Source organism: Eriocheir sinensis, unplaced genomic scaffold, assembly GCF_024679095.1.
Source record: "Eriocheir sinensis breed Jianghai 21 unplaced genomic scaffold, ASM2467909v1 Scaffold682, whole genome shotgun sequence".
NCBI classification, from domain to species: Eukaryota; Metazoa; Arthropoda; class Malacostraca; order Decapoda; family Varunidae; genus Eriocheir; species Eriocheir sinensis.
This window is the reverse complement of record NW_026112034.1, coordinates 24,383-31,108: the sequence shown is the minus strand read 5'-3', so window position 1 is coordinate 31,108 and position 6,726 is coordinate 24,383. Positions and strand designations below refer to the sequence as shown.

Below are 6,726 nucleotides of genomic sequence, written 5' to 3'. Positions count from 1 at the left end.
TCAACTATCTTTGACAGGTCTCCCATTCACATTGTTTCACTCTGCTCCAGTGTCATCATATGCTTTCCCTCTCTGTATATTTCCTTTTTCCAAAGGGGATTGTCTTAAATTTCCAGTGTTATATTAATTTGGCCCACCGGTGTTCACTCATTTCCTCTCTTTGAAACTCAGCTTCCCCTTTGTTAACCTTTCTCAGAAGCTTCACCCCATTTCCCCTGAGAGCACATGAACACTATCATGCCAACTGGTCTTGAATGACTTCTAATCTCCCAACATCTTAAGTGTTAGTTTTGCTGACCCATACAAGATAGCTGTGGGGTTACTACCTTCCCCATACAAAAGCAACTTCCATATTCATACTGGCTAATTTCCCTTCTCTACCACTCTTGTTAACACCCGTCATTTTCCTTAATTTGGCTTCATTCAGTTTTCTTTGTGCTTTCTCCTATGGCCTCCTTGCTTATCTCAAATCCTAAATAACCTTGTGTTTCTATTACCTCTAAGATATTGTTTCCCAGCACCCGCTGTCCTACTGCTGGTGTGAATTTCCATTATTATGTTTAAAGATAAGTTTCCATTCCATACCAAAGTCATTTAGGATCAGGCAAAATCCTTCCACTAATACTACATCATCTGCATAACCTAGGCAAAGCAATACAACTTCTGATGTGTGGGGCTTTATTACTTTTGCCTATATTCACATAGAGGAGGGGGAATGATTATGAGCAGAAAGGATTGATTGATAATGTGGCAGTAGATGGAAGACTGAGAAAGGATATCTGTGACGCGAAGGTAGTAAGCGGGATGTTCGATGGCTCTGACCATCTTGCAAAAGTGGGTGTTTGAAAAGAAAGGTGAAGTAAAAAAGGAAATACTGAAGATAGAAAAGTTACAGGAAAAAAGAAATAAAAGATGAGTATAACGTGAAATGGCAGAGGCCTTAAGTGAAAAATGGGAAAGTGTGAAAGATAGTACAGATACTGAAAAAGTTTTTAGAACATTTAAAGAAGTAGTGTTAACTACAACAAAAAAGTGGTAGGGATGAAAGTGGTGAGAGATGGAAAAAGAAAAGGAAATTCATGGTGGACAGAAGAGATAAGGAGGATAGTAAAAGAGAAAAGGGAACTTTTTTAAGAAAACTTAAGAAAGAAATGTGGTTGAGCAAGTAAAAAGGGAAAGGAAAAAGAAATATAGAGAATGCAAAATGAAATTAAAACAAGCAATAAAAGTAAGAAGAGAGTTGGAAAGAAGTAAAAAACGAAAGAAAAGCATCACCCCAAGGAAAATTAATGAAGTTATGGATGAGAGTGGAAAGATGTTGAAAGACGGGGAAGCTGTGAAAGAGACATGGAGAGAATATTTCAAAAACTTAATGAATTTTGATGATGGACGTCCAGCAGCCGTTACAGCAGCAGTTTTGAGCGGAGGTAGAGGAGGAGTATATAAAGAAAGAAGTATAACATATGAAGAAGTAAATCAGGCATTAAAAAGATAAAAAAATGGAAAAGCAGCAGGAACTGCCTTCATGGACTTTGAAAAAGCTTATGACAGACTCGATTGGATTGCATTGTGGGATGTTTTAAAGATTTATGGTGTGGGAGGAAAACTGCTTAGTGCAATAAAGTCTTTCTATGAGGATGCATCTGCATGTGTCAAAATTGGTGGAGAAACAAGTGAACATTTTGAGATAAAGGTGGGATTAAGGCAGGGCGTGTCATGTCACCATGGTTGTTCAATATTTATATGGATGGTGTTATGAGAGAAATAAAGGGCAAAGTTGGAGTAAAAATGTACGCTGAGGGAAGGCAGTGGGTGCTGAATTCAATCCTGTTTACTGATGACACAGTGCTCATTGCAGAAAATGAAAGTGACTTACAAAACTTGGTCAGTGATTTTCATAGCGTCTGTAAAAGGAGAAAGCTGAAAGTAAATGTCAACAAAAGTAAAGTGATGGTTTGTGAGGGGAGTAGAAGTGAAGTTGTAGATTTTGTATGCCCATATAGAGTGGGAATTGAATGTGAAAAAGAATGCAAAATAATTCTGAATGGTGAAGAAATGGAGGAGGTCAATGAGTTTAAGTACCCTGGATCAGTTATCAGTTGAAAATACAATAATAGTATCAACCCTCACATATGCAAGTGAAACATGGGCCTGGAATGAAAGTCAGAGGTCTAGAGTGCAGGCAGTGGAAATGAGTTATTTGAGGAGTGCTTGTGGTGTGAGTAGAATGGATGGAATAAGTAATGAAAGTGTGTATGAGCGTTTTGGAATGTGTCGCGGGGGTGAAGGGAATAAGTGACTTTAAAGTGGTTTGGCCACATGGAGCGAATGGAGGAGAGTAAGATGACCAGAAGAGTGTATGTGAGATTGAGGGAGGGAATGTTAGAGGACAACCTCCAGTGAAATGGAGAGATAGGGTGCAGGAGTACGTTAGGGAGAAGGATGAGAGATCCTTGAGAAACTTTGAGCAGGCAAGGAGGGAGTGTCCGGATAGAGAAAGATGGAAACTTCTGCCGTGGCCATCCCCTGGTGGGAGCTCCTAAGAGCAGGCGTCGATGAGATGATGATGATGAATGAATTGAGAGGAATCACAGCAGAAATGTTGAAGTGTGGAGATGAAGTTACTATATGAATGGTCAAGATATGCGAAGTGGCCTGGGAAGGGGGGGGGGGGGGGGGAGGTCCCAGCAGACTTGACAAAAGCCATCATGGTTCCAGTTTACAAGGGGAAAGGCAGGAGAGGGGAGGTGGGAGTTGTAGGGGTATAAGTCTGCTGAGTGTAGGCTACCTGGAAAGGTATATGGAAAAGTCCTAATTGAGACTGCACAAAGACTTACAGAAGAGAAAATCAGTGAAGAACAAGGAGACTTCAGGGAGGGAAGGGGATGTGTGGATCAGATATTTTCCTTCAGGATGGTGTTTTATTAGAAAAAATATTAGCAAAAGGAAAAAATACTATGCTGCCTTCATGGATCTAGTTATTCTAAAGAAAGTTTATGACAGAGTCGATTGGCTGGCATTGTGGGACGTCTTAAAGATATATGGTGTGGGAGGAAAACTGCTTTATGCAATAAAGTCTTTCTATGAGGATGCATCTGCATGTGTCAAAATTAGTGGAGAAACAAGTGAACATTTTGAGATAAAAGTGGGCTAAGGCAGGGGTGTGTCATGTCATCGTGGTTGTTCAATATTTATATGGATGGTGTTATGAGAAATGAAGGGCAAAGTTGGGGAAATTGAAGTAAAAATGTATGCTGAGGGAGGGAAGGAAGTGGGTGATGAATTCAATCTTATTTGCTGATGACACGGTGCTCATTGCAGAAAATGAAAGTGACTTACAAAATTTGGTCAGTGTTTTTGATAGTGTATGTAAAAGGAGAAAGTTGAAAGTAAATGTCAACAAAAGTAAAGTGATGGTTTGTGAGCGGAGTAGAAGGGAGGTTGTAGAGTTTGTATGCCCATATAGAGTGGGCATTGAATGTGAAAAAGAATGCCAAATAATTTTGAATGGTGAAGAAATGGAGGAGGGTAATGAGTTTCAGTACCTTGGATCAGTTATGTGTAAGCATGGTGGTACAGAAGGAGAGAAAAGAGAAAAGGCATTGCAAGGATTGATTGATTGGAGGAGAAGCTGCGGATCCATCTCTGGCATGCCATCTCATTGTTGGGGGCTGAATTTCTCCATGGCATGGACTGGACCTCTGCCGGACAGCTGGAGAAAGCTGCCATGGCACAAACCCGACTGATGGAGACAACTGATTTCTTCTTCCACATCATGTTTGGCCCTGAAATATGAGTACTAAAAGAGGTTAACCTGGTAGCTGCAGGGATCATGTTTCTTAAAGGCCCCTCCGAGCGAGAAAAATGAGAAAAAATCATCACTCACGCAAACCATTTCATAATATATATCAACGCATTTGTGATCAGTTTATGCATCATCTATTTTTGGGGGTTTATATCATGGCAAAAATGTGGCCCATCGCTGGTACACGGTAAAGCCACAAATTTGGCCTGTTGCTGCTACCAGGTTAAGCTGGACTATGAATGGACAAATGTTGTTTTAAGAGCATCTGAAATAAACTTATGGGACTGATATATGATAATTAAATCTGTGATATTTATTAAGATGTGTCCAGTGATTTAATTGGCAAAGAACTGCAAAACACAAGCTAAGAAAATAAAAGTACTGAACTGATTGACGTATCGACACAGGAAATGGCCGTCGGAGAAATAAGAATGGATTAGTAATTAATATACCCGAAGCAAGAACTAAAAGACATTGCATCGACATAAGTATGTGATAAAATAACAGGCATTATCTAGATGAGTTATTTACTGCACAGTGCACACTATATGGGCTGGCAACATTGTCTTATTTTCTAGCAATTGAAGTTGCTTATATTGTGCATTATATTCTTGCATGGGAATGATTGCTTGATGCTGGATGATAAAAACTAAATGATTAAACAATAATGTTATGTGGCGAATACCAGCTTGAGGTCACTCTAGGTCTAGGAGGACTTGCTCGTTGTTGTCAATGTCATCACGATCACTGCAAATAGATACATTACAAGTAGAAATGCTTTGGTACCTACCCTATATCTATATCTATACTTGTCCAGAAGTCAAAACTCTTGACTCATGGACCAATTTGCAATTTTTTTTTCAAAAAGATTTTAGCATTGTTGATTGACTTTAATAGCTATTTGGGAGTAAGACTAAGATTAATCATAAAATTCACTTTTAGATCTTCATAAGAAAGGAAGCTGCAAATAACAAAAGCCATAATATACTGTGAACTAATTAATTTCAAATTTGAAAAAAAAGACATGACCAAAACAAATTAAACAATACTACAATGCTAGCTAGCATGGGTATTAGTATCATTTTGCAACACCCAGGGATTCCTGGGAGGTATTTTACAGAAAGGATAGCTACCGTTCGTTAAGTAGGATCAATGAGGTTAGGTGACGTTAATAATTTTTTGTTAAGTTAAAATAAGGCAACATTCTGAATGATAGTTAGTTTGGTAAAAAATTTACATCCAAAATCAAAATGTGTGTTTAAAAAAGTCAGTAACACAAATCGCAAATTTATCTGAGTTAGGAGAGGTGAACTTATATTAAGTTAGGTATGTCAGAGCAAGGTTTCTAAACAAGTTGATTTAGGATTAAAGGAAAAAAGTCATAAGTGATGCTAGCTTGAGTACTAGAGCAAGTTCGGTTTAAGAGCTACCGGTACGTCAAATTGATTTGGTTTGGTTACTAAAAATAAGCAAAGGAAGGTAATTTTGTTAGGACACTTCTGACATTTGAGTTAGGTTAAAAATATCAACTTTTCTAAATAATTGTTGATTTGGTTAAAACTGGCTATCTTAAATAACAGATTAAGTTGAAATAACTATATGTCAGTGATAAATTTACCCAGGTTAGGTTTGGTTTATCGCCGCTGGGAGGTTAGTCAAGTAAAAATTAAATAACAGACACTAGTGACCCAAATAGGTATTGTTTAGGGTTTGGTAAGATTGGTGGGAAACGTTTGTTGAAGTCAGTCACAAGATTAACAGGTGTGTTAGGTTTAAAGAGTTGAATATTGTAAAGGATAAGTCTGGCGAGGTAAAATATTGGCTCACCTGTGTTCGTTCCTTGAGCAGGAGTCTGTGGCTGCCGGTGTTGATCACAGGTAAGATACACGTGCACCAGTGATGACTGGACCTTCACAGACTACCTGAGGTGAGTGATAACAGACACTGGATGCCCTCCAGGCGATGGCTGGGGGCTGTATAACGCCAGCCACACACTGCGGCCCGCGGGGCTTCCGGCAAGGTTACTCCCAGGGCTCCTTGTGTAACAGCCTGTGGATGGTGGCAGGCGGTCACCAGCCATCGCTTGGAGGGTCTCCAGGGTCTGTTATCACTCAATCTCTGTCAGTCTGTGAAGGTTGCACCTGCATTTTACCTGTCGGCGAACACCACTTCAGTCGTGATGGCCATGTAGGTGTTTCCAAGGTCCGCCTCGCCGAACCACTCATCTCAGCACGGTCAGCACAGTCCACAGATATTTCAGGATGAGTTTCAAATCATTACACGCCTCCAATTCGTCTAGACGAGGCAGATATATTAGGAGGTGATGCCTTTCCTCCCGCTGTAATCCACCATGTTGCAATACTTATGCATTTTTAACGGTGCTATGGGAGCCCCTTCCCCGCCCTAAATTTTCCGCCCGCTAAGTGCTCCAGCTTCAGCGCTAAGCGGCCCGGCGCCATTTTAAGTAGAAAACTTAACGATTCTTTGCCGTTAAGTGCACTTACCGATGCTAAGAACGTTTGTGTATACCGCCCCTGGTTCGCCGAGGCCTACGTGGCGGGTCGGTGAGGAGGGTGAATCATGGCGGTCCGTCCCCGTGAACCACCATTCGGGTGCGGGTTCGCTCGTGTCTGCGTAACAGTATAAATATATATAAAAATAGGGATCCGGCTGGATTTATATCAGGGGTGCCAACCCAAGCTGTAGTTCGTATTTCTCGCTCTCTTCCCTTATCTACTTATGACATATTATACTCACAGAAGATTCCCTGGAAGAGGCCTTAAGTGGCCTGTGGCTCCAGTTCAGCAGCCTGAACACTGTGTGGGCTGCGCGTGGTGACTATTTGTGCTCTATATGAAAATTTTTGTTCTTGATTTTTCCAAAATTTATCGAGTTTTGCCTCAAAACTCTCTACTGAGTCA

General features: G+C 40.4%; 1 long non-coding RNA gene across 1 annotated transcript; it reads right to left on the bottom strand.

Annotated features, from left to right (window-relative positions):
* Positions 1–497: 497 nt before the first annotated feature.
* On the bottom strand, positions 498–6,197 carry LOC126993824 (uncharacterized). The gene is made up of 3 exons (XR_007748304.1): positions 5,633–6,197; positions 4,491–4,552; positions 498–3,785 (listed from the first exon to the last, which is right to left on the bottom strand). It is a non-coding gene; the product is annotated as an uncharacterized LOC126993824 (long non-coding RNA).
* Between the last annotated feature and the right edge of the window lie 529 nt (positions 6,198–6,726).